The sequence below is a fragment of the Pseudopodoces humilis genome, chromosome 1 (assembly GCF_049639895.1).
Source record: "Pseudopodoces humilis isolate 2021_Gansu_Grassland_sample_001 chromosome 1, ASM4963989v1, whole genome shotgun sequence".
NCBI classification, from domain to species: Eukaryota; Metazoa; Chordata; class Aves; order Passeriformes; family Paridae; genus Pseudopodoces; species Pseudopodoces humilis.
Window position 1 is genome coordinate 116,931,513 of NC_142200.1, and position 27,643 is coordinate 116,959,155.

General features: G+C 39.5%; 1 long non-coding RNA gene across 2 annotated transcripts; it reads left to right on the forward strand.

Annotated features, from left to right (window-relative positions):
• The first annotated feature begins 1,330 nt into the window (after positions 1 to 1,330).
• LOC148185205 (uncharacterized) lies at positions 1,331 to 27,594 on the forward strand. 2 transcript variants are annotated; one of them, XR_015774161.1, is made up of 3 exons: positions 1,331 to 1,463; positions 14,130 to 14,251; positions 27,307 to 27,594. It is a non-coding gene; the product is annotated as an uncharacterized LOC148185205 (long non-coding RNA). The 2 variants fall into 2 exon arrangements; XR_015774162.1 differs by lacking the exon at positions 27,307 to 27,594 and adding an exon at positions 14,632 to 14,845.
• Positions 27,595 to 27,643: the final 49 nt, after the last annotated feature.

Below are 27,643 nucleotides of genomic sequence, written 5' to 3' on the forward strand. Positions count from 1 at the left end.
GCATGAAGGTCAGGCACACTGGATGGAAAGTAAAGGGAATATATATCACAGGAGGGACAGCTTCTGAGTTTACTGCACCACAGCCTGTGGCTAACTCAGAAATGGTAGTTCTCAAGACGTTAAGGGCAATATTGTGTACTCCATGCCTAAGATTTAGCCTCTAACACAGCCCTAGAAAGCTACCAGCTATTTGTGAGGGATGATGACTGTTTATCATCATTAACTCCCATAGGAAAGATACATCCGAAGTGCTGTGGGTAATATACAGGCTATCACTACCTCCTGCCTCTTAATCATCCACTATTAATATCCTCAGGCTGGAGAGGGTTCTGAACCACCCTAAGGTAATCTGAATCCAGTTTTGAACTGGTTATGACTGTTTTAATGTCAACATTATTCATTAGAATATCATCCTGCATTGACCATAAAATCTAACCCACTGTTGGGGATAGTTGGCTCTAAATTGCAGGTGGAAATAGAAATAAGGTGGTTTACTCTTTCAGAGTGGCTGACCTGGCCTCCTTGGCTTTAAAAAATGAAACAAATGCCATAAAGGAAATTGATCCTTCATGTGGTATTAACACCAGTAGTGTTACAACAAAGATAAATTCAGCCCTATGGATGGAAGGTCATAAGAAGGAATTCTTCATGATGGGTACTCCCCTGGGGATCTCTGCCTGTAGAGTTTCATTTATGGTTGGAAATTTACTTCCATGGAACAAGCCATGGAACCATTTGCAAACAGAAATCTCAAAAAACCTGAATGATACTAAAGGTACCCACAGCAAAGCCTTTTTTCCCCACCAAGGACTCTTTAGCTGGTGGGCAGCTTTAACTTCATGTCTATTCCATTTCTTTCTGGACATACAAGTGGTACATAAATAACATGTGTCTCTCAGAGACTCTTAATACAGACAGCATTTAAAACTGCAATATTCATATGCAAAGCCTGTCCCCATAATAAGTATTTTTAGTTAAAATGGTGTCTAGTAAAGCGAAAAATCTTTAAATGGTTCTGGCATCTCTTCACACATTTAAGCGCTTAGTCATATGCGGTTATGTACAGATTGCTCCTGTTTCAAGGCAATGGTCATCCACATCACCTAAACTGGAAATTACCATTTTTTTTATTCCTCCTAAATAGTTACATATTTGTGTGTAGCTGGTATAATAAATAGTTGCTCTTCAGTTACCTGCTGAGTATTGCAGGTTGGATTTATCAGTGAATTTGGCACAGAGTATCATGAGGAGAAGACAACATTTGATGAGAGTGTGAAGAGTGAATGATTTCACTCTTGCTGGGGGCAGTTCAGAGCTGAGGAAAGCACGAGTTAAGTCACTGCAGGTGTGCAGCTTAATGACCTGTAGCTGGGTAGCAAGTGTGCATGAAGTGAGAGCACAGAGGGCATGTTTGGGAATGCTGTTACAGTGGAGGAGCTGAAGTAAATGGATGGATATGTGAGGTAAGGCTACAGTGGATATTATTTTTTTATGCTTTCATTTTTAATATGAGGAAAACACAGAGCAAATGAAAGTAAGCTGTATTAATGTAACAGGTGTGTGAGTGGGACCTATGACTTCTCTTTATATTTCTCAAACAAGACTTATATTCTTTAACTGTTTGGGAAAGTGGAAAATAGTCACTTTTGTGAGCCTGTTTCCTTTATTAGTTCTTTTTGTTTCTAAAATACCAATTTTAAAAACACAGTACATTCACAAGAGTTAACACTAAAGTTATGATGCAGTTCAGCTGTGTGTATGTACAAGTTTACGTTCAAGAATAAAGGCCTAGACTCCTACCCCCACTCCCTGCCCTGTTGAAGTTTAGCTCATGGTGGGATGGATATTCTTTAAAATCTGGGACCATATGTATTGATGTAGATCTTGAAAATGATTTTTAGGATTCCAAAACAAACCCTTTAAATTTGCTTTTCTTTAAATTTGTTTAGAATCATCAGTATTCACATAGAGTAAATAAAGGTTAAATATAAAATAGTATTAAAAAGGAAGCTGAGCTTCATGCCTAAGATGTTCTAAATAAAGTAGTTTTAGCCCAGAGATGGGCATGTGCACTGTCACTGGTATCTGTGGGAGCTGTGTGTGGGCTATGCATTTAAAAGCAGGATTGAATTTAGGGCAAGAGATGGAAAGGAAATACCTGCATATGTATGTGTATAGAACTTCAGTCTGCATATATACTATGCGTGTGTGTGTGTACATATAATATAAATATATAAAATAAAATCAACCCCGTCTACTCTCATACATTTCCATGTGTTTTATCCTACCATCCTGTCCTATGTACTCTGGTTGATTTGTGTGAGGGTTACTAAAGATAGGAGTAAACCAACTGCTGAAGATACTTCCTTTTTTGCCTTGTTTCCCCCCCTGCAGTAGATAAAACCTCCTATTTTCATTCCTTTAGCAGTACAGAACTGAATATTAAGTATATGACTTTAATATGTTAATATACTTTTAAAACTTGCTACCTATATATGTTTCTGGTTAACGGTGTCACTCTGGGAAGCTGCTCAGTAATGCCTAAAACTTAGAGAGCCATGTTTCCATTTTGTGACCATCACTCTGGATCTGGGTTTGTTTTGGATCAGCTATTTTCTTGGCCTTAAAATAGGATACCAAACTACCTTGATTAAGGAAATCTGCTAAGGGACACGAGACCCCTTTGTTTACTGTCTCATGAAAATATCTTCACATTGGCAAGCCATTAAAAGAATAACAGAGTGGAAGGAAGATGCAAGACAGCTGAGATATCTGGTAATTTACTGCATTCCCTGTGCAAGTCTGTGTTTCCAAAGGAACTGCTCTGGTAGAAAGGAAAGGAGTGTCCTTTCCAAACATAGACTTGGCAGGAGGTGAGGTACAGAGCTACAAGGGACACTCACTACAAGAAAAGTCTCCTCCTGCCTTACAGTTTTCAAGAGTTTTCTGTGTGATTTTTCTGAGCTTTCTTCTTGACAGAAATTTAGGCAAGAAACAGGGATTTTGGAAGCCAAGTTACAAGAACTAGGATTGTTATTAGCAACAGGTTAAATCTTTGAAACTTCTGACTTCTTAGCAGCCTAGAAAATGGACAGAGGTGATAGAAGATGGAGGCTGTGGTCACCTCTGACTGCCAAGTAAGAGGCAATAGGAGCAATCATGAACAGTTTTATTACTCTGATCACAAGCAAGACAGGTTGTTAATAGTAGTGAGTTAATATTTTAAAAGATATATCTGCAAAAATATCATCCAGGTTGCAAAGGTAATCAAGGCAGGAATTTGTGACTGTCAAGTGCCAGGAAAGCTGCTGTCATTCACCAGACTCTGGACATGCTTTGAGCTGCACAAGAACATAAACTGTGATATGTTACTGATTATTCCGGTTTATTTTTTTCTGTGTTTGTGACTGAAGTAAAAGTTTATTTTTCTTCTCTTACTTAATTGCTGCATATGGTACTAGATAACTGATATGATTAGTGATAGATAACCGAGTGATTAGTGATAGCTAATCATTACAGTGATTTTTCCCTGACTCCTTTCTTCTTCATGTTAAGTCTTGATCTGTGGTTTCATTTTGTTTTGGCTTTAAAAAAAGCTATTATTGCTGTTATTTTTTTTCTGTTTAGGGAAAAGGCTCTCTAGGCATAGGTAAGGATACTTGGTTTGTGAAAGTGGTTAGCCGATGCAGTCTGAGAAGCCATCTGGGAAGTTAGGGCTCACAGAAATTGAAACAACTAACAGAGCTGTTAAATGAGGAGAAAAGGAGGCAGGCCTACTGTTAGTAATTTGAATAAAGTCTTTGTCCGAGGGTATTGAATGCTTCTCAGAAATCACACTTCTGGCATCTGTACAGCGAGAGACTGAAAATGTGAAGAAGACAATTTTGGTAGGGGAAAGTCCTATTTTTTAAGATGCATACCTGGGGATAGCATCCTTTTCTGAAGACCCCTGTGACTGTAGATTTATGTTATGATAGGTGAACTAGGAACTTGGGCTGTTCTTTTACTAGCACTAACATTTTTGTCATCAGCCTCCAATGAATAAGTCCATGTGAGTTTTGGGATACTGTTTTGGGAAACAGTGATTCAGAGATTCTGCACCAAAGGGAAAATAGTGGGAAGAAATTTTTCAGTAGATGTTAATAAATGGTCCTGCGGGTTTCTCAAGACTTTTCCTATGTAAGGAAAGGCAAGATGCAGGGAAAGAGATCATCACTACAATCATCATGGGAGACTTTTAATTGGGGTCAAAGATGGTGAAAATTTGCACTGCCACATATGAAACCAAACCTACCAGTTCATGGCCTAGATAAGAGTCAAGACCAGTATCTGGCTATGAACCTGGTCTGCTGGATCATTTCAATCTATTAAGACTATCACTTCTACCTTACAGTAAATCTGCATCCTCGCCCAGCTTTCTGGGTTATAGAAAGGCTGATCTGTAGTCCTGAAGAAGTTGTACACCAAAAGCTGGGAAAGTGGCTTACATTTTAAGAGGAATTCTCCAAACCAGAAGGTAGTGAGTGTGTGTGTTCAAGGGGTGCTGTTAGACTTCTGGAAACCATCACTCAGCGGGTATATGAGCAAAAATAACACATCTTTATAGTGGTTTTAATAAAGTGCACTTTATAGCACCTTTCATCTTCAAAGAATGAAACAAATTTATTGTTAGTATAAATCCACAGGGACCAATGAAGATGAAGGGAGTGCAGTTACCCCTTTACTAATCAGGGTCATGATTCCACAGGAGTATTATTTTGTACCATGTCAGTAACTATTACAAAATCTAGGAGGCTGCAGTATGAATTTAGCTGCAAAAGGCAGACTGAATCTTGTGACTGCAGACTTAATGGCCATCATTAAGTATAATATATATGCATAGCTGCAGTACACTTTTCCAAGACTCTGGAAAGATCAGCTGAGTAACTGACTACAGGAGTGTAAAATTTATACCTCATCTCACTAATGACTACTTTTATTCCTACTGCATGCAGTAGGAAATTCTGTAGATCATATTACACACAGAACTGTACCTCATTCTCTTTCTCACCCTCTTCCACAGCATCACTTTTAGTGCATTCATTGACAGTATGGAAGCTGTCAAAGCTCAAATTAAGGAAGTGAAACACTGGACATATACAGGCATCCAAAAAGAAGCAATACATTTATGCCTGTTAGTAAAGCAGAGGATTTTGGAAATGAGAATACAAGCAATGTGACGTTTCAGCAGGGAATGGAGAACATCTCTTCCATGTTGCCGTAGTAATTTTATGGTGTGGAAAGGGCACAAGGCCAATATGTGAGGCTAGATCTCTGTTTTCCCCTTGGCTCTACATACTGAGAGTGCAAGCTAATGCATTTTGCTTGGCTCCTGCAAAGAACTTCAAGGATCCTCTCTTTATCTGAGCAAGCTTTGGCAAAATCTGCCTGCATTTTACTTTTATAGTGGGAACTTTACACAGAATTCAGATTACTAATGGCTGGCAAACGAATATGCTGGAATGTCTCAGATATGACTAATCTCTGTTTCACCTCTTTTTATGTTTTTTATTAAGAGGGTAAAGGGAAAAAAAATCTCTCAGAAATACTACCAAAGCAAAGAATAAACTTTACATTAGGTAGTGGCTTACAATACACAGCCCCAAAACCTAATAAGGTAGGTATGAAACTGTCTCATTGCTACCAGTATTTTAATAATTTGTGGATGGGATTCTTTAAGGAAGGCCTCCTTAAATTTGACTAGTATGAATTATTGGTGGAAGAGCTGTTGTCCATGTAAAAGTAGCTGGTTAGTGTGGGACTTCTTGCAAATACTTCACAAAGTTTTTTCTTAATTATAGAATCATGCAGGAAGGGCAGATTTCAGCCTTATCTTTCAGATTACCTTCTTAGAGTTTAATTTTAAAAATGAATGGATGGGCATTCCTAACATGGAAGAAATTATATACCTACATATAAGTAACCCCCTCTGCATATTTCTTAAATACTTAAAATGCTTTGAGAATTTAACTTGTTCTGGTAATGTAATGCACCAAGTTTTTTATTGTATGGAAATTAGTCTCTGCACTCATTTAGGCTCTTTGGTTTCTGTGAAATGATCGTCTGTTCTTGGTGTATAAACATTGCAAGGAGTGGTAGCCAGGAAACACATATTGGTATTAATGGTAACCGCAGAGTAAGCGACCAAGAATTCCTTTGGAAGCTGCACAGACTGCTCTGTTACTTGTTACTCTGTAAACAACACTGGAGCATATGCCTTGTGGTATGCTCTGTACATTGAGGAAGGTAGAGAATTAGCAAACTCCTTCAAAGTTGCTTCAGAAAGATCTAGTGAATGGTGACAGTGCCCTGGAAACCACCCAAAAGTGGGATATGAGGAGATGTGGACTCTTCCCTACTCCTCCTATTTAGCCTTTGCTGGTGGATCACTTACTTGTGCATTTCCTACATTTGTCTGTTTAGATTTCTACCTTCTGCAGACAGGACCTGTGTTATGTCAAATGTTCACACAGCATCCCTGCAATGCCAATCTTACCTTAGCAGTGGTTGTGTAAAGGCTGGAATTGCTGTGGACAGCAAATTGAGGAGATGCTTATGTTTAGGGGTAGGTGCTTCCTGCTTGGATCTGGATATCATGCCTTGAGTCTCCAGTTAGAGTAGTGTAGCATCAGATATCATAACAGCCAGAATGAGGCCCTTTTGCAAAGCTGTACAAGAAAGTGACCTAACAGCCAGATGTAGATGGAACTGACTGATGTGAACTTCCTGTAGCTGGGAATGACAAATTCCTCAAAAAGAAAAATTTACTTGTGGAATGGATTTGCCGCCAGAAGATGTTTTCTACAAAGAGGCTCAAAATGGCTAGGATGTCTCAACATAGTAGGGATTTGTTTACTGATCCTCCACTGGTTCTTCCAATGTAGATCATGAACCAGGACTTTCAGAGTGCTGTGGAAAGAGCTTGTGATATGCTGTTACAGCTCAGTGTGGCTGTTGACTTCTATGAAATCTTATTTGTTCTTCTGCAATATGTAATTATTTCCTTGCTGTTCACTGTAATTTTTTAAGCCTTTACATGGATGAAAGTGATGTTCACAAGAAGTTTAAATCTTTCAAACTTGCTGATGAACTTGTTCACCTCTTAAAACAGCAGTCTATACTGCTGCTTAAAACGTTTCCTTCTAACAGTACAGTACTAGATAATATATGATGAAATCACATAATTTATACAGAGATTGTAATAAAAATTCCTAGGTCTGTATTGTCACAAGCATTATTCCTGCAAATGATCAGAGGTCTGTGCAGTTTGTTCCTCTCCCTTGCAGATGGTAATCACTACCACAGGACTCTGTCATCTCCTCTATTTCCTGACACACTTTATATAAAGTGTGCTAAAATGGATTGTGCCTGGCTCTATTCTGTTTCCACTGAGCTTAAAGCAAATCCACAGATTCTCAGGCTACCTCAGCTGCTCTACTCCTGTGGCATGGTGTAGAGTGGTGAGGAGCCTGTGGTATGTGAGGATCTTGCCATTGCTTCCCAATACTCAATGTTTTGTTTTTGGAAAAAATGCCTGCCGTGGCTAAGAGGGCACCCTTGAAACCGGAAGGGTATTGATGAGTGTTAGTAAATAATGCTGGATACTTTGTATTTCTTAATGCAGGGGCTGTCTGTAAGTCAGTAATGCAGCTGTTCATAGACTGAGGAACTGCAGCCCAGGCTTGCAGAGGTTTGCAGCCATGATAAATCTGTCTCCATGATTTGTGCTCTTTGTTGAACCTGTGGCAGCGGAAATGTGAGATGCATGTGCTATTGCTCAATCACTGCTTCATGCCAAGGAAGGACTGAGGCAGAAGAACGAGTAACAAACAAAGGAAAAAGCAGCAGTAAACTTATTTGGACCTGTTGCCTCAGTTGATGTGAGGGGTGTGTTTAGTGACCGGGTGCCAGGCTATGTGTCTGAAGCCTACAGCTGTGGTAAACAGAAAATATTGTTTGTTTTTGTGATGGCAACTCTTTAGGCTCACAGAGGGAGATTTGTGATTCTGTTTGGAACTGGGCAATGTATAAAGTAAGGGGCAAACTGGTTGAATTCTATTGAGAGCTGCTGCTCCCAATGCTCAATCACACGTTATTCTTACTATCCGTGCAAGTGCTGGGTGGCAGTGTGGCAACCTAGGCAGCAGCTGGTGTGAAATATCAGCACGTATGTGACAGTGGCACTGGCTTATCAGTTGGACAGCTGAAGAAATGACATCTTGTCCCACAATGGGGCATGGCTGGTTGTAGTTGAAATCTGAAAGCTAAAGGGTCAAGTGTTGCCTGCACAGCTGAATATCCCCAGTCTTGTGCAGAGCCAGGTTTCCCTCTTCTTCCTGGTTTGCAAAATATGGAAAGAGGGTGTTGAAACTGCTGGGATGGCCTCTCCTAGTGCTGTTGAAGGTGTGGCTTGGTGTGCTAGGCAGCAAAAGTGTTTGGTCTGGTATTTTTTTCCTCTGACCCAGTAGTGTCCAGGCTTGTTGTGTTCAAAGCAAGTGCATGCATGAGTGCTTGTAGCAGTGTGGAAGGAGGGTGGTCTGCAAGGGGTGGCTTCTCTGAAACCTGGATGGAGCTGTGTTACTGTCAGATGAAGATGAAGGCTAATGTACAGGTCAGAGGTGGTGAGATGGCAATTTGGAGGGTGCTTCCCTTCTGGTGCCAAAGGGTTTCTGCTCTGGGTATAATGGACGCATTTTGGGCACTTGATATGTGTCCACATGTCTCCAGACAGATGCTTAGTACAGCAGTGCTGATGGAGGGTCCTGGGCCAAGAGCTTCTTTTAATGTAGGTTTAACAACCTTTCATATATTTCTGCTCAAAAGATCATGTTGCAACAATATCTAAGTTGTGTATGAGTAAGTTATTCTCTTCCAAGTTGTTAATGTATTAATTTCATGTGGTCAGTTTAGTCAAATGTATTTTGAAGTTTTCCTGCTTGGCAAAGACTCTTCAAAGTGTCAGCTCCTGGATTTTCTAAGTCTGGAGAAAGCAGCAAAGACTCAGACAAACACAACTACACTGTATCCAGTCTACAAAACTAATGAGACGTTCAGATTTATTCAGGCAAACACTCTTTGAAATAGTGCTTTACTACAAGCAGTGCAACTGCTTGTCACTAATTTTGAAAAGAGTAAAGGGTGGTGAGGAAAACACTTGTGAAGCTTTCATCTAGGGATGAGCAACTACCTACAGGAACAAATGTTTCATGATATATATTCTGTTTGCACAGAGATGTACTGTAGTGCCTTTAAAGTTAATCTAATGGCTCATTAAATCAAAATAAAATTATAATGGTGAAGAAAAATATTTTCCTGCAACAGGAATTTCTTCTTTTAGGGAACCTTTCCTTGTTGCAAACCAATACTATCTACCAACTTGTTCCCCATTTGTGTTGGTTAAGGATTCAGTCTGTATCTCACCTACTTTTATGTCTGGAAGTCTTTCCATGGTTTTCAGTGGATGTGAGATTGGGTTTCCAACTGGAAACGCCAAGGTTCCAGCCAAATCATTACATTACCTTGGGCTACTCTCTACTTATGCCAGGCAAAATATACTTTCATTTCTTCTACTAAGCTCATCTCAGTGTTACACTGGGTGTGGTTTTTTGATTTCTGTTTTGGCTTTTCCATTTCTTTTTGTTTTGTTGGGCTTTCGTTTGGTTTTGTGTTTGTTTTTTCTGGAATAGAAATCTCTATTGGCCTGATGCTTTTCCTAAGGTAGGAGACCACTGACATATCTCCAAGTTGCTTTTTGACTGCTCTGTGAATGAATTTATCCTAGCAATACAAAGCAACTGATTTCTTATATTCAGTTGTAATTGCTGTTGTACAGAATTTGTCAAAAATTAATACTGCAGAATGTCCCTGTGTGCTTTGTCATGTGGAAATGGAAAAGGATAATTGTGTCCCATCACTTACTGCTTAGTGAGACTCTCCCTCAAGGCAGAGCAGGGGCTCTTGTACAGCTTGAAAATGACTCCTGTCTGTCATTTGCTGGGGCTATACCCTGCATCTCAGTCCCAGTAATAAATGCTGCCCAACGGGAGATCGGTTCCTGCCAGGTCATTTTCTTAAGACTGAACATTTACTTACATGGTGCCTAAAACAAACATGTAAATGATAGTAATGTAATATCCACGTTGATGTGATGCTGAATTCCAGACATGTAGGAACAACCTAAAGGCCTGTTATGCTCAGGCTCTGGGGTATGTTCTGCTCTTTGTTGTATCATCTTCTGGCCTCCCTAAGAACATTTGCCATCTTGCTGCTGGATCAAGTAAGTCCATTTGTGCCCTGCCATGCCAGAGTGGATAGCTGACATGCCCTGGCACCTTATTGCCCATCATGTAGAATGAATGGTCTTGTAACTAATTACCTCACACTTTTCCTGGAACAAGAAGTTTTTGACACATCAAGTTCAGTTGCAGTGGATTTTTTATGTTATATATATATATATATATCTTGTGAAAAAACAGATATTTGAGTCTTATGAGTCATATGCACAAAATCATTCCCAGGACACTCAGAGCTCTTGGGGTTCCTAGTCAGATGCAGGGTTTCATCTTGCCTGTTTACAGCTCTCTAAATCCTCACCAACTCAAACATAAATTTGTAACAGTGCAGATACTCTTGCTTTCAGCATTCTAACAAACAAAGTTGCATTAGGCAACCAGCAATTCTCTGGTGTCTTTTAATTTAAGACTGTTAAATATGGATCACAGTCTTATTCTATAGCTTTCACAGTAGGTATTTTATTTTAACACTCTTTTTCTTCAGGTCCTTAATTTGGGCTAATGGGAATGCTTGTTACATATCTACTTTTCTTGCAAATGATTTAGACCCACAATTGCTAAGCTGTAGCCTACTGTCAGACATAGTCTCAGTATGACTCTGTATGACATTTCTAATGAAAATTATATTTAGGCTCACTGCTACAGTGTGGTCATTTTGTTAATGTTTTGCACAAAAGCGTAAGTCAAATACATAATTTTTTCAATCCTAATGCAAAAAAATCTTTCCTCTTGTTGCCTTTGAATCAAAGATGAGCTTGCTTACCTGAACAGCATTTTGTGTTTTTGGAAGAAGTCTTGCTAGATTCCCTCTGTGTCTCTTTAAGTCCAAAATTAGTCTGTTTCTCATGGTCTGGGCTCTGGCTGATTAACTCTGTAATAAGAGAGTGGATACTGTACATCGACTGGTTCTAACAGTACGATTTTTTACACTTAATTTGCTAGTGCCTCACCAAAGCTTAGGGACATCCATGCTATTTCTACTTTTTTTAGATGAAACAATCTGCCTCATTTTTATCCTCATTTAAGAGATGTGCTTGCTCTTTGGACTGTATTTCTTTGCCTTGCTTCTTCTGCAAGCTTCAGGAGTGGAGCTGAGAAAAATAAAATCTGGCTCCTCTGCACCCTTACGTGTCGTACCAGTGAGCTTCCTAGCTCATAGGTTAGAGGTTCAATCCAGAGGGCCTGAAGATCTACTGCCAAGTATGTAGTGAAGGAGGTTTCTAAAGATGACTGTAGTTCAGGTTAAAGTGTTTAAGTTCTGTTCTCTGTATGTTCAAGACAAATACTCTACAAAATTATCATTTGAGCACCCATCATCTATCATCTATCGTCTCACAAGGCTGCAAGTCACAATCATGGGACCTCATTTGTTGTCTCTTGTTACCGTGTGGAAGATGCCATCCTTGCAATCCATTCAAGGCATCATCTCAGCAGCTGCACTCTCTTCTCATATAGCTATAGATGGTGGCTTTCTCTAGCAAAAAGTGCTGTGCTTAAACAAACCATCATCTCTGACCACTATTTCTACTGTCAGTTCCTTAAAGACGTTCATAAAGAAAATCTTTCACTCAGGAGTCAAAGACCCAAATTTAGGAGCATAAATCTTAAGATGGAGGGTTCATGTCAGTATTTTTATGTAGGGCTGCCATTTAACAGGTTTTGCATATTGACTTTTAGTCTCAGTTGGGGTCTTTTGTTTGTTTTTAATCTTGGCAAAATCTCCCTTATGTTTTGTTGCCTTGGGGAATATGACAGCTATGCTTATTTTAGATGCACATCTTAACTGGATGGTTCTGACCTGTGGGAGGCAATCAGTGGAAATAACCCTGCAATGAATCTTTAGATTGTAGTAAAAATCATCATAGGAAAATGTTACTCCCATCTGGAGGTTTCCCTATTATGTCATAGGAGTGACAGACTATCTGGAAGAGGGAAGGCTGTTGAAAGGCTGGGATATAACCTGCTTGACTCTATTTATATAAGACATCATAGTTAGCTGCATCTAGTCTTTGTTGCTTCTATTCTAAATGGCACAGTGCTTTATCCCATTCTGAAAGTCTGCTTTTGCTCAAATGTAGTGTGCCAACATCTTATTCCAAGGGCAATTTTGCAGAAGTTGGGAGTGCTGTGTGTCAGCCTGATTGAATATATTCTTTTTTTTTTAAATCATCCAAAAATTCACAATGTCTCAATAACACTGAGCTCATGGGATCTGTTTATATCCTTTTATGTGCCATTGCTGTAACAGAGGCTTCTCCTTTAAAGCCAGTATGGCTTTAAATTATAACTTTTCTCCATTTTAATGTAGCCACTATGCCATTTTTCAGAACTGACTCCTCTGTGGATACAGCCATATCTGGTTTTCATACTTAATTTTACTAACCATTTCTTCCTAGATTAAGTGATGCTTGGAGGCATTCAACTGTGTAATGATCTTGTCTACTGAGCTGTATAAATTGCAGATGTTTAAGTTGTGTAAACCCACTAAAGTTTGCACAGCTATTGGAAGGCACAGCATGAGATGCCAGGGTCAGTACAGCTGCAGTATAACTGTTGTGATACTTCAGCAGAACAACAAGCTGTCATAAGTTAGGTTTATTTTACCATTTCAAAGTGTTTATGGACACTGTAATCTAAAAAAGGAAAGGCTTAGAGTTAATGGTTGACATGGATATAACAAAAATAAGTAGAACTTTGCGGTGCTACATTAACAGAGTTACAGTTGGCAATTACATTTCATATGGAAAATTATATTTCAGAATTTGATCTACTCTATAAGAATAGGAAAATAAGTGTTTCACATGATATTACAGGATCCTTAGCAGGAGAGGCAGCTGAGGCAGTGCAGTATGGCTTGCCTGCTGCTTAAGTCTGTTTAAATTGCCTGTCTGTGCTTGCTGTTAACATTCAGAGAAGCTATATACTGAACTCTGAAGATACTCGCTGTCTCTGTATTTGGCAATTGAGAGATCCTTGGCATATCTGCTGATGTGCTTTATCTGTGCTCTTATTAATATGTGTATATCTCTTTTTGGTCCATTTAAGACTGGATTACTTCATTCAGATCCATCATAAGTATATAGCATTATTGCAACAACAATCATCTAGGGCATAAGAAGAAAAAGCCTTACCTCCTTGTATAAACTGAAGCTTTCTTGTACAATTGTTAAATGGCTTGATTTTTCTCCCATCAGATTTTTAAAATTATTTTGACAGCTGAAAGTGATTATTCAGAAAAATACAATATCAAACTATTTCTGATTGTTTTAAGAGGCTGCTTTCTTGTACATAAATGAAATCCCATCACAGCAGCTGTAGTTCTTCTTAAAATGCTAGCTACATAGCAACATACTCAATGTTTAATTAGCTTTGCCATGTTATTAACATCTCTTTAATTTTCACTCGGAAATACTTAGCTATTAAAATGTAGAAAAGCTAATGGGTACATATAGCTTATTTATATGCATAAATTAGTATAAACATGAAAAATACAAATGGAAAATGTAGGCTAAAAGCCCAGACAATCATTTTGACAGTCAGCTTTGCCAGACTGTGGAATCAAGCCTCCTTGCAAGCAGCCTTGAACATCAGAAGATACCCTATGGCATGCAAGGGACAAGTGATGTGGTTTTGCCAAGCTCTGGGCTGAATGAGCTGACATTATTAGATTGCTACTGTAGTGGCCTCTCAGCTGAAGGCAGTGCTCAGGTGTTTGCCTCGTGAAAGGGTTGAGACTTGCAACTTCAGGTGAGAGGGTGATTTATGCTTTGTCTGACGGCCTCTGTCTTCTGAGTTCAGGGTTGAGAAGAGGATCTGACAAGGGACAACCAGCAGATGCTGTGGATAGAGAGTGGCAAATTATCTGTGCAAGAGAACAGAAGTGGAAGCAGTGACCCTGGGAGGTCCTGATGCTGTTCCAGGTATGCTACAGGACCACACCACACTTGGTGTGGGGGTGCCAGAACTCATGCCAGATGCTTTGCCTTGGGTGTACTTGTGCCCTCTGAAAATCTGGACAAAGTGCTACTTGGAAATAAAACCTCAGCCCAAAGTACTTTTCTGGACAGGAGCACTCATGGCTTCTATTCATTATAGGGCAGACCTTTTGCAAGATCTGAGCTCTAATTCATATCAGAAGTGATGGTTTGTAATGAAAAGATTTACTGACTTACAGCTGTGACTTTTCCAGCCAAGGTTTTTTCTCTGGAATATATGAACCACTTTCAAATGAACCATAGATGGCAACTTTTTTTAAAAAGTGTCTGAATATTCCCTGGATTTTCTTTTTTCTTTTTTGTAGGAGTATAGGACAAAAGGGGATAAAAGCCCCCACCCTTCCCTGCAATTATCTGTTGAACTGCCAGCATTACCTTGCTAAGAATGCCGTGGAGCATATTTTTCCTGATTCCTTTGAGGATTAATTCTGTTGCATCACTCACTAATACAAACAGTTCTCAGTTGTTGCCTGTTTAGTGGCTACCTACTATAAAATCTTTTAGATGTTTTGAAATTCATTTTTGTGTCTTCTTGTGAGTGTCACAGCACTGAGTCCTCATACAAAATTTTTGCCCTCATACAAAATTTTGTCTCCTGTTCAACTTGAGTTTGCCAAAGTTCTTGTCAACTCAGTGAACAACTGTTGTTTGCAATGTGCCTTTACCTCATTTGCTTTCCTTGGATCAATTAGGGAACAAAAGAAAGGAGAGCAACTAATGTTAGAGGTGCATTGTGTGCATTACATGATACTTAAATATGGCTGTAAGTAGAGACCTCTGGAGAATCAATGGAGCGAAACACTTCCCCCAAAGATTGTTGTACAGTGTATTAGGAATAAATAAGCAGTGAAATGGGAGAAGGAAATGGTTGGGCTTTACATCACAACTCCTAAATCTTTGACAGAGAAAACCTATCTGATGTTTCAGACACAGTCAATATTCCTGCTTCAGCTGTTCGTGATACACTTCTTAATGTCATCATCTCCTCTCCCATAGAGTGCTTGAAACTGGAGGAGGGGAGTGAAATGGAAATAGTGATCCTTCTTTCCTAACATTTTAAAGTCATGAGGACATGCTTGAGACATTCACATTTTTTTCCACCTTCTGCTATTCTTCTCATATTCTTTCTCCCCTTCCTCTTCTTCCCTCTAAAAGAGACTGCAGGGGAAGAAGGATGGGAAAATTAATGAGCTTTCTTCCCAAAACTAAAATTAAAGGACATAGGAAACAAAAAAGAGCTCCCTTTGTTTCTCACTGCATAAATAGCCAAAACATGTTGGCAGCCAGTCAGAATGGAGGGAAAGGTACTCACAGGCAGATGACTGTAAAGCTATCAGATTTATAGGGCAGCTTGACGTAAATGTAAATTATGCACCATTCATATTGGGCGGGCGCTAATTGAATCCATACATCTGTTTAAATTGTATTCCAAATGAAAGCTTCTTCCAGTTGGACGCTGGCAGGGTGACAAGCTCCTTGCCTAATTTTGTAACTTTTGCTTTGTCCTTGTTTATAACTGCCTAATTCTAACAGAAGATAAGATGTCAGTGTTGGGTCCTTACCTCTTACTCAGCTGCTGTGATTCATGTGAGGCACATTACAATATGTTGAAGAGTTGTATTATTGAACAAAAAGTTCAAAGATCCTCTTGAGCAGAAGACAAAGGTTAGCTCAGCAAAGTGCAAGGCTACTTGATGTCCATTTAGAGAAAAAAGAACAATAAATATTACAATTCTGTGACTTGTATAACCTTGGAATCTGTCTGACAATTGCATGCCATAATTTGTTTCCTTCATTCTCAAGGCAAAACCTTGCAAATATTCCCACACTACTGTCTGACCAGGAGTAACTGTGGCACCCGAAAGGCAGAGGTACAAACTGTTATCCTTGCAGGCTCAAGCTGTACTAAAGCCAAGGCTTGCTGCCATCTCACTGATGTATTAAATGCCAAGCAGTTGAGACGAAGAAACTGTTACTTCATCCATCTTCGTTGACTGAATGCCCTTACTTCCCTTACAGCTTGTTTATTCATGAGTATTTAGAGACATTCCTCACTGTGGGCTGTGTAGCTGCAGTTTTGTCTCCTTGGAGTTTGTCTCCTTGTTCACTTACTTCATTAAACACTGTTTTTGCATTTATGGCAATGCTGTTTGTTACTAAGTTCATGGCAGCCTGTTTTAGGGAAAAGTATAGAAAACATAATTAAAAGAACAAATGCAAAATAGTAGGTATGCGATAGGCAAGGGGGAGAAACATGACAAGGAATTGAAATGTACTCAAGGAATCGATTGGGCAGGGAAAAGAACAAATTTTGCTGGCAAGGAGGGCAGGGGAATAAAGCCAAATCCAGCTTCCTAAAATAGGAAGATAGAGATGATGGGGAAAAAAACCAAATTCCTTTATTAGTGTGTAACATATTTGTAGGGCAGTTTCATTCCTGGGGGTCAGGACATGGCTGATTACCAGTTAGAGAGAATAAAAGAGCTGTAATTGCTTAAAATTGAGGAACAAAGGCATTTGGTTCCCTTTCTGGTCAGCCCTATAATAACAAAGAGATTTCTCTGGTTTTTCTTCCCTACTAGTTCCCCAACAGTAATCAGAGTGGCCCCAGCTGATCAAGCATGGAGAGGCTGGATAAGCTTTGTTTTGCTTCAAACTGGGATGATTCCCTCTAGAATTGTTACCAAATCTTACAGTTCACGATTCTGAACTCACTGTCTTGCATCTAGGATTAATTTAATTCTTATTTCAGCTACTTTGGAAAGCCTACGAAGTAGTATAAGTAGTACACGCAGTTTCCAGCGTAGTGGAGTCCTAAGGGCTCAGCACTGGAAAATTATAGAAGGAGTTCTAGAGTGTCAGGCCCCCATTTGGTCCTCATTTCTGATATGTGATGTGAGGTGAATTGGCCTTCTGACTGGGATAAAGGACAAGAGTTTCAAAAGTAACCTCAAAGTATGCAGTGAGGCAAAGGAAGATGTGCACACCAGCAGCATGTTTTCAAGGCGCAGTGAGGAGCAGATGATACCTGCAGGTTTAAATGCTTTGTGCCATAGCTGGAAATGCAAGTGCTGGTGCATCACATAAAGTTAGGTTCCACTAAAGAAAGTAGAACAGAGCTCTTGGGTAATGTAGAACATCAAGGATGCAAAAATCAGTTGAGATGGCTCCAGTTCTCATTGCCTCATAAAAACTGACAGATTCTTCACAGTATGGGTGTAGGCTGGGCTGTTTACCATGAGGACACCTTTCTTCATTGTCTTGCTGTCACTTTTCACACTTGCCCACAGGATTTTGAGTAGCAGGACTTGTCAAAGAGGTGTAAGAAATGGCCTCAAGCTTTCGCTGGCTGAGCATCACCCTGATCTGTGTGTTGGCACTTGAGAAGAGTGAGTGGAGGGTTGGAACAGGTCAGGCTGTGGCCTCTGTCCTACCTCAACTGTGTGGGCTGCTTTGAGAATTGCTGCCTGCAATTGTGGAGGAGGTTTTTAGGACAACAGCACTGTCAATCCCTGTGCCTGCATGTACATTCCAGGCTATGGAGGGAGGAAAATTCCCAGGGAGGGAATTTGGTCTTACTGAATGTGCCCAGCCGCATATGGGGGCTGACCTTCCAACCACACACTTGGTGTGACAGATCTCACTGCTTGTATATGTCAAGCCCCACCAAAGCAGCACAAAGCGGAAAGTCTTAACTTACTTGCACGTTCTTTCCCACAACATTTTAGCATGTAATGTGTTATAACAATGCTGTCACATTGAATGGTATTGTGGCATTTTTGTGTTCCTTTCCTGAATTAAGTGGCTGGGCTAGATTCTGATTGTGGTTACAAGAAGCTGTTCTAGATTTAGGTAGTGTATATTGAAAGCAAAATCCAGCTGAGAGACAGGATGAGTATTATGCTTAACTGAAAAGAGTGTGCTTAACTGTACCCATAACAAAGCCACAACTTCTTAGCTCTGGAGTCATGATAAATTGGGCTGATTAGTGCCAGGAAAGCAGTATGGGTTTTTTTTGTTGTTGTTATTACCAAAAATGTGAAAGCAAAACTTGCCATGAAAACAGGAACCACATATTCTAGTGTAGATAAAAACAATGCCAAATCAACATCAGCAAGTAGGGGGGAAAAAAAGAAAAAAAAGAGAAATGCATATTTAGAAATAATAGAAATGAAAGTTTATGTAACCGATAAAAAGTGTGACTCCTCTGTACTTTTCCCACCCCAACTGCAGATCAGTGTTCCAAAAATCTTTCCCAGAATTGGTATGTAGATAGCATTTATAAGTTGATGTCTGTTCATAAGTTAAAAACTCAAGAGCAGGCAGCTAGTGCACAGAGGGTTTTATTCTTTCATCCTACTCATGTGTAGGCCATTAAAAGGATGGCCACTCAGACCAAATAGTCTATGAATGGTGCATGAAGATTTCTACCTGTAAACTGAACAAAGCCATTCTCTCTTTCCAATGGCATTAGGTTCACTGTTGTGTATGGGGTTAATGGCTGTGCAGGGTATTTGGGGACTGATTGCACTGCCCACCACCAGAGCAGGCCACAAATCCTGCCAGGCTGGGGAGGATTGGGCATTGGTGCACTACAGTGTGCTCAGCAGTATTTCCATCTTCTTCCCACTGCTGGGAAGTTGCTGTATTCATGGTTCTGTGCAGCCCTTAGTAGTGGTGCATTGATTGTTCATAGCTGTCTTTTGTTTTCCTGATGCTTCCATTTCCTAAATCAAAGAACTATTGTGAATCTGCTCCCTCAGCTCCTCATAACTGCAGGTCATTATATAAAAACCTTTTCAGGGTTTATTTCAAAAACATTGTTAGAAATATTTCTTTAGTATTATTTAGCATCATTATGCAATTCAATTCATCAAAAAGTACTGCTTAAGCCCTTAGCTAGTGGAAGTTCTTCATTCTAATATGAAGTAGGCAAACCAAATGATCACTTTTTAAGAACAAAACTATTTTCAATTGGTGAAGCGTCTAGTTTTTCCCCTTTCTTGAAGGAGCAAAAGCAATACATCAGCATAATGGAATGAAAACTGCACAATTGGTTCCCTTTGGGAGCAGTGATAGGCAGAGATGAAACTTGGGTCTGGCAAAACTCATTCCTGTCACCATCTCATGGTCTCCTTATACATACATTAGTTTTTTTATTCATTTGACATTGGCATTCCTACTAAGAGAAGCATTTGTTACATTAAATGATTTAATTTTGTGTGCATTTTAAGAGCTGGCTTGTTTCTTTCAGTGCAAAGAGGAAGAAAACTTTTCTTCTTTTCTACTTTGATGTGTGCTCTTTACTGTCTCAGTAATCCCCTCTAAAACCTTTAGTATAATGGATTAGGTATACTCATGCCATCTGGCTCTGATCAGATCAGGATTTGTGATCTGTGAATATCTGGAGGGGTAAAATCAGTAAAAGTGAAAGCTTTGAACATACTTCATTGACTTTAGTTTCTTAATTTCCTTGTTGTTTAAGAAGTTACATGGCTTGAAAGAGTGAAACATTATGAAAACAGAGCCAAAATAAATAGTCTGAGGTAAGACTTGGTAGGTAATGCAACCACGCTGCAGGTGTATTATATCTGAACCTCATGAATATTTTATATAGTCCTTTGTAGAATAACTGCATACTCTCAAAAAAAGCAAACCAACAAATCAGTGCCCATGAATCATTTACATAAAGTAGATAATGCAGAATGGGGAAGGAACTGGCTTAACAATTTCACATACCGAACACAGCAGGCCCAGTACAGATTTATTGAAAAGTGACTTTCTCTGTTGGGGTAGAAAACTACTTCTACCATAAACAAGATTCAACTAGTGCTCAGCAAGCACCAAAATAGCAACAAAGCCAAAGGAGCTACACCAAGTGTCGCTTCTAAAGGTCTTTTTCTCACATGTTCTCACTCTTCTCTCTGTCTGCACTTAAAGGGGATTTTTCCCTTCTTGAATCTGTAATCCCATAGGCATTACCACCATTCCTGATGAGCTTGGTCTTCACCAGTGGTGGATCCACCTTGCAGTCAGCTTCCCTGGAATTCATCAGACATAGGGAAAGCTTCTGGCAGCTTCTCACAGAAGCTACCCCTGTACCCCCCTTCTGCTACCAAAACCTTTCTGTGCACAAACTCAACACAATAGGTAGCCACAACCTTCCCTTTGAATGTCAAAGTTGCTCTGGGGAGGAAGAACAAGCTCAAACAAAAGTAAACAAACAACAGTACTGCAGTCCTGGTTTGTTTCCTTGGGAGTTGTCAAAGGCTGAAGGAAGAGCAGTAGGGTATCTGAGGTATGATTCACAGTCACCAACAACTTTCCCCTTCTCTCCTTAGGACAGCAACAGGCCAATTTCAAAGGTTCCCAGCTCTTTGGCTCTGCATCCCACTTGTGCCTGCTTTTTCTTTCATTTTCCCTAAGGTAGGAGCAGTTCAACTTCCAGTACAAATTCCTTATTCCAGGAGGCAAAATCCAGTTTTTCCTATCTTGCTGAGGAGTCCTGAGATTTCCCTGCTTATAGCCATGATTTTATGGGGTAGAGAGAGAGTATTTTCTGAACATTGCTGGTTTTCTCTGTGGGTTCTCTGTGGTTTTGATTCTAATTTGACAGTAAAAGCTCAGTATTTCCTTGTAGCTGAAGTTAAACCTGGACCTTGCCCCTGAATATCTTCACGGGCTTTGCTAATCACCTCTAAACACTTTTTCTCATAGGGGTTCCTTTCAAGCTGTTTCTTGGGTATGAATGACCAAGTTTGCAGAAGACCTTGCAATTGGAAAGGAAATGAACTGAATCAGACTTTATGGAGCCTTTCTATAAAAGAAAAGAACAAAGTTTTGAGACTGCAAGTTAAAAGAGTAATTATTTGAAATCTTACTCCTGGGGAGAAAAAGCAGTAAACACTGTTAGATAAATTAGGGTAGGAATATAGGCAGTGACTGCATTGTTACAGCCTGGAGTTGTTTTTAACTTCTTGTGTTTTTATTGAAGCAGTTCTGTTCAGACTTTTAGTGCTGCTTGTCCAGGGAAGTGTAACCCAATAACATCTGGTCCTTTGCTGCATACAGTCAGCGATCACTTTGTATGCGTTATTTCTTTAAATAAATATCCAACTGCAGAGCACAGGTTGTGTAAAAACAAACCAAAATAGTGGAGGCTTTTCCCATAATCACATTTGTGTCACAACTGACCTTATCTGTCTAGCCTGCCATAATACAGCATCTACTGCATTTGAGTTGCAATATCATTTCATGTTGCTGGTAAGTTTTTTCCAGATTGCAGCAGGGGGAAATAATTTCCTGGGGAAAGTGAGGTGCTTTCATAGGAAAATAGGTAGCAAGCCTGAAACTCTGGCATGAGCAGGGAACTGTAACCAAGACATTTGCTGTGAATTTTTCTTCCCCATCTTACTGCTCTGGAGCAGAGCACAAGGCTTGTGCTCAAAGACAGTACTGTCATTCCTTTGCTTTAACTTTCTTTGTCCTGTTTTTCTTTCTTCCTTTTCTCTCCCATTTACCTAGAATGGAGCTCCTTTGACCTAAGGACAGTGTTGATGCAAAATCTAGCCCACAGATCTCAGAATTTTTAGGTGTCTCTAAAGGCTGACTGTAATGATAATTTTCATTATCTAAATAATTGCATTTCCTTTAAATTTTTCTCACTGTCATTTGCAAAGACCTGAAAGAATCTTGTTCAGATCAGCATGCCCATAAGTTTAACTCAGAAACTTTTTTAAAGTGTAGAATCATTAATGTGTTCAGTGATGCTGCAAAGCCTGTGCAAGGCACAGTATATTCAACTTTTGTCACTTCTCAACCTTATCAGACCTGTATTGATCTTAAAACCTATGGTTCATGGCATGTAGACTTATTTTCTACCAAATGAAGCACATTTCAAAAAATATTTAAAAGATCCTCAGTCTCTTTGGAACTAAGTTGTTTGGAACTCTGAAAATAGAAGTTCACTATTGGGATCCAACTGGAACATTGAGTGATGTTCCACATTGACTTCCCATCCAGAAAAATATTAGTGAAAGCTCCAAGGAACATAAATTTAAATGAAGGTTCTATTTCCCTGGATTGGAAGCAAATAATACTGTTTTGGTTCATATTAAAAGAATTCCTTGGTTGATGCTCATGCAACATATTTTGTGGTAAGCTGGGAATATGAACAATCACCAAAGGCTGCAGGGCAGACAAAATAAATGATAGAAACAGCTAAATAGAAAAAGGTTGTGCCACTGAAAACCAGTAAGTTTGGTATGTTTGTTAACATCTGGATGCTGTTTGTGAAGAGATGGAATGATGGCTGATGGGAGCTTGGAATGAAAAAAACCCTAGAAGGGTATTGAATTTCCTATGCCTGTTTTCATGGCTGCTGAAGCAGCAGTTGACTGAACTGGTGCATTTTACAACATCTGAAGCAGCAACAGCACAACTGTAAAAACATGTAGTGATGAAACAAGGTGAGATGGTTTTACACTACTTTTCTCTTAAAGTGAGACGGAGCATGTTACTTGGCTAAAGAATGTGCTCCAGATTTTGTAGTCTGCTTTATGGAAGGAAAACACCCATCCCTTTCAGAGATTTCTTTACACTTCAGGCATTTATTGAAGCCTGTGCATCGATACTTTGTTCTGCTTCATAACTGCCAGGAAAAAGGCAGTTAAAATAAAAAAGAGGTGAGGTTCTGAGAAGCAGAACTATTGCTGATATTCCTTCTCGCCAAAGCTCAGGTGCAAGGTGGAATACCAGCAGAGATGCATGGACATCACTACTTGAGGACAAAATATGGAGGAGGAGAAAGCTTGGGCAGATAAAATCCTTAGGGAGCATCTCATGTCTCTTACTCTCTGCTTCTCTACAAAATCAAATAAAAAAATATTTGATAGCTCTAGGATTGTTGGACATTTCGCTAATCAGTGACAGATTATAAACATTACAGGAGAAGAAAAGATCACAAAGGTCCAGCTCTAATAGCATCTAATTCTGCACATGTACACAGTTACAGAAGCAGAGCTCATAAAGCTTGATTTTGTAAATGTGTTTAATGTGCCTTCACTGCAAACACCTCCAACAGCAAAACTATATGAATATGAAAATTCTTTTTTGTCTAAGCACTGTTTGATGTTAGCTAATAAGATTTTGTGCTGGCTGCCTCATCTTACAGTTTAGAAATACCTTCAGCTCATGGCTGAACCCTGTCTCTATTGAGCTCAATGATAGACTCCTGTGCATTTCAGAAGGAACAGGATTTCACTCCGTATACTTTTGCAATGAAGATTAAACTGTGATGTTGTCCATATAATAGCCTTTTTGTTCCTTGAATCAGACAGAACTTTTTTTTTGGGCTAGGAATCATCACCAGATCAATTTAAAAATGGTGTATGTGTAAAGCAAATAGTAAGGAATACCAAAAACTTTAAAAACAAAATCCAGAAGTTTTCTATATGTTGATTGTCCAGTATCGTTGTCATGTATTTATTTATGGCTGTAGTTCAGTTAAGTGTATTTTAACTGTTTCATTTCTTAAACTACAACTACAATCTCTACTGATGGAGTAGGTCCTTTACCATACCTAGCACAGTGAACAGGGTATAACAGAGTCACCTTGACATCAGTGTACAATGCCAGGGTTGCAAAGCTCTGTTGCCTTGATTTGATAGATAAAACCTGGAGGAAATGGAGATTGTTTTTTCCAGCTCAGACCATCATGTCTTTTTTCCTATGTAACATGATGCCCTGGTTCTGTTTTTCAAAAATGCAGGTTTCTCCCAAAAATGACAATTTAAAAGGCAGCACTGAAAGGAGTTATCACTTTCTAGATGCATAAGTGCCTACAATCAATGGCTTTGTTCACAAAAAGTATTTGCAGGCTTTGCTTTTCTATTATGAGCAGCTCAAGATATCACTGGCATATTGCTGAGAAGGAAACATTTAATTCAGCAGACTTTTAACTCAATAAACTGCATGGCATTGTGTGGGAGAAGGAGGAAAGAGATGCTCTTTCTGAAAGGGAGGTGCTTTAACTCTAAAGGTTTGTTTGGCTTTAAGAGAAGCCATCCTTTCCCTTTTTCTGTATTTCCTCTTCCCAGACTTAAGACAATTCTGATCTCTTCTAAACAGCCTCTGCTCTAATCGTTCATAATTTTCCTTCAATTCCTAGTCAACAGTCCTTACAGAATACAAATAAAATGTATAACAGGCAGAAGGGAACTACCAGGGGTTGAAAATAACAATCTCATTGCCCAAGATGTGATACCAAATCATTAGGCTGTTACTTGCTCTCGACCATTTCTCTCTCCCTTAGGGTTTCAGGTATGTAGCTGTTATGTAGAGAGCTTGTATTGAACACTTAACTATGCAGTGTGTGCAGCTTGTTTATTTTGATTCAGAGCATATGAGCCTATGAGGTTTTGGTGCATGTCTTGTGCACGCAGCTCTGTGAAATATGTTCCTGTAGGAATGTTGTCTATTAATAGCTCTGCAAAGTAGACACTGACTCTCTGGGAGGCTGCTGTGATAAAAAGCCTTATCACAGAAAGGTCATGTGCTATTTCTATTAACTCTTTTGATGCGATTGAGAAAAGGCTGATGAGACTGGAGCTGGGGCTTCTTAATCCTGTCCATAAGAGTAGTACTTCCAATAGCCTTACAAAGATACCAAGGGCCAGATCCTGTACCTAGATCCCACCAAACTCAGACTAAATTAAATTAAATTATTTAGTTACCTAAAAACTTTTGCGTATCTGGCCCTTGGAGCTTTTATCTGCTTGTTGAGCAGGACATAAAACTCCTAGTAGCACTGTGGGAATCAATCTGTATATAGGGTGTGGTTGTTTATGCAAATATCTTAAAGAGAAAGCTACTTTCAGTGCCAGACTTTGGTGTTAAGGTATAATTCCCCTGTGATATTTACTAAAATTCTCTACAAAACCTTGCTTTAAAAAAATCATTATTTAATCTGTTAGGAGGTAATGAAGTGCAAGAATAAATAATTCAGAAATACACAGAAAATGGTGGGCCTCTGGACTCCAGTGTTGATTTCTCTTACTCAGGCTGATATATGCCAAGTTTACTTTAGATCTTTTATTTATATATGTGTCTGTGCTACAGTTATATGGAACTCTGCTCAACGATTTAGAAACTCTGCAATTGAATGTTACAGAACACACATCACTTTCACAGCAGTTTGTGGCAGGAATCCCATGAGAAATGGTTGAGACAGCATAACTTTGTTGCCAAATAATAATGTTTAGTGACTCAGAAACTGCCATCTGTTATATAGACTCAGAGCTTGAGCTCTGCATATTGAAATAGACCTTTAAACATCTGCAGGTTTCCCCATAATGTTTAGGCTTAGGCATCCACCTAGCTGGAATCTCCCACCTCATCCTCAGCCCTTCCCCAAGAGATGCTCACTTATCATGGCTGTTTGGGGTTTTTAACCTTCCATAGCATACTATCAACAATATCCACTTTCAAAGATATCTCTTATTTCATGCTCTTCAACTAATGCTTAATTTCAGCCACTATAACCTGATATCTCTATGGTGTTCCCAAAGTGAAAATTATCTTATAGAGTTTTGAGGGGGAGATTCTGAGGGGGTAATGAGAGTTGTACCACCAAATTGATGAGGCATCAAATGCTCCTGTCCAGATTAGTGTTTGTCAAATGGGCTGTTCCTGTTGGGCACCTGGATTCACCACAGCAGCCCCAAACACATGTCACACTGGGGAAGCAGCTGTGCAGCCCTCTCTGGAGCTGCTGTCCACTCACTTGGCATTGCCCATGTGCTCTAGACCTTGCTCTCTTGGTGCACCTTGGAAGACTGTGTGTGTCCCTGAAAATGTGCTGCAGGAGCAGAATAAGACACAAATGGTCTCTGGTAAACTTGCAGATGTTCGTCAATCTGACTCTGAAGTCTTCTGAGTGTTGTAATCTTAAAAAATTCAGTCTGGTTTCTTCCCACCCTCCCTTCTGCTTGCCACTTCTCATAACACAGAAGTAACCCCAGTCCCAGTGAGAAATGCTGAAGGAGGAAAGTAGGTCATTGCATTAAATGATGGGGTGTTTTGTTACCATTCTCTCTCACACTGTTGTGATCTGCTGTGCAGAATCCAAACTAATCCCTGTGCACAGGGATCTTCCAGGCAGAGGTGAGCCACAGAAGCCTACTGAATAGTCAGCATGGCTGGACTTTCATCTTAGATTTTCCTTCTATTGGGGAAGGTGAAGAAGGCAAGGAACAAAGGCTGGAAGCTGAAAATAGCATTAGACCTAATGGAAATCTCTGCAACACAGCTATGAAATACAGATATGAATGTATCGATGCAGGGTGCTTGTGAAGGCACATTACATGCTCTGTTCCATTCCTATTATGTTAGAGTTAGAAATAGAATGTTAGAGGAAGTGACAGGCGTATGGTTTTGATGCTTGGGTTTGTTTTTATACACTGAAAATGAAGGTCAAGGAATTGAGAGAGCTCCAAATCACCGGTCAGCCACAGGCAATGCTTTTCTATTTATTTATTCTGTAGTTGTTCCAGTATTTATAAAGATCTTGTAGTCCAGGAAAATGTCCTAATACATTTATATGATATGATATGATATTGGCAAAGGATAGGAATAATCTACAGCAACACATTAGGTTTAGCCAGAAACTGACCTTGTCTAAATATTACCACAAGATTGAAGGATCTTACCAGAAGTGTGGCTATGAATAAATCTTTTCCGACGTACAGAAGAAAGAGATTTTGCCTTTGATGTGAAAGAGAAACAAGATCTCTATAAAGGAGTAAATTACATCTGGAGATAGATTCCCTCATGGACAAAAGCAATGATTCCTTTAAAACAGCTTTACACAATAGTAAAATTTCGTTTCTTACATATGATTATTTTTTTTTTTTACTGCTCATTACACAAAAGAAGACATTGTTTAATTAATTCCAACAGTTATTCACATTTTGAATTTACAGGAACGTTTGAACTCTTAATGATGATGATGACTCATGAATTAAACATCCCTGAGAAGCGTTCACCTCTGTCTCACCAGTGAAAATCAAGATATATGATCCATACCACACTGCCTTTCCCCTGTTTACTGATGGTATATATCCAGTGTGGGCACAGTGGCAGATCTGAGCAGCTGGGGCTGATTTCCTTTGAAAGCACAGGTAAAGGGAAAGATGCAGGAAGAGGACTCAAAATGGGGGCAGGGCCACAGACCTGTAGAGAGCTGTGATGTTGCTGTGGCCCTTGGGACAGCCATGGCAAAGTATTAAAACATAGGTCCAGCCTATACTATAGAAGTTT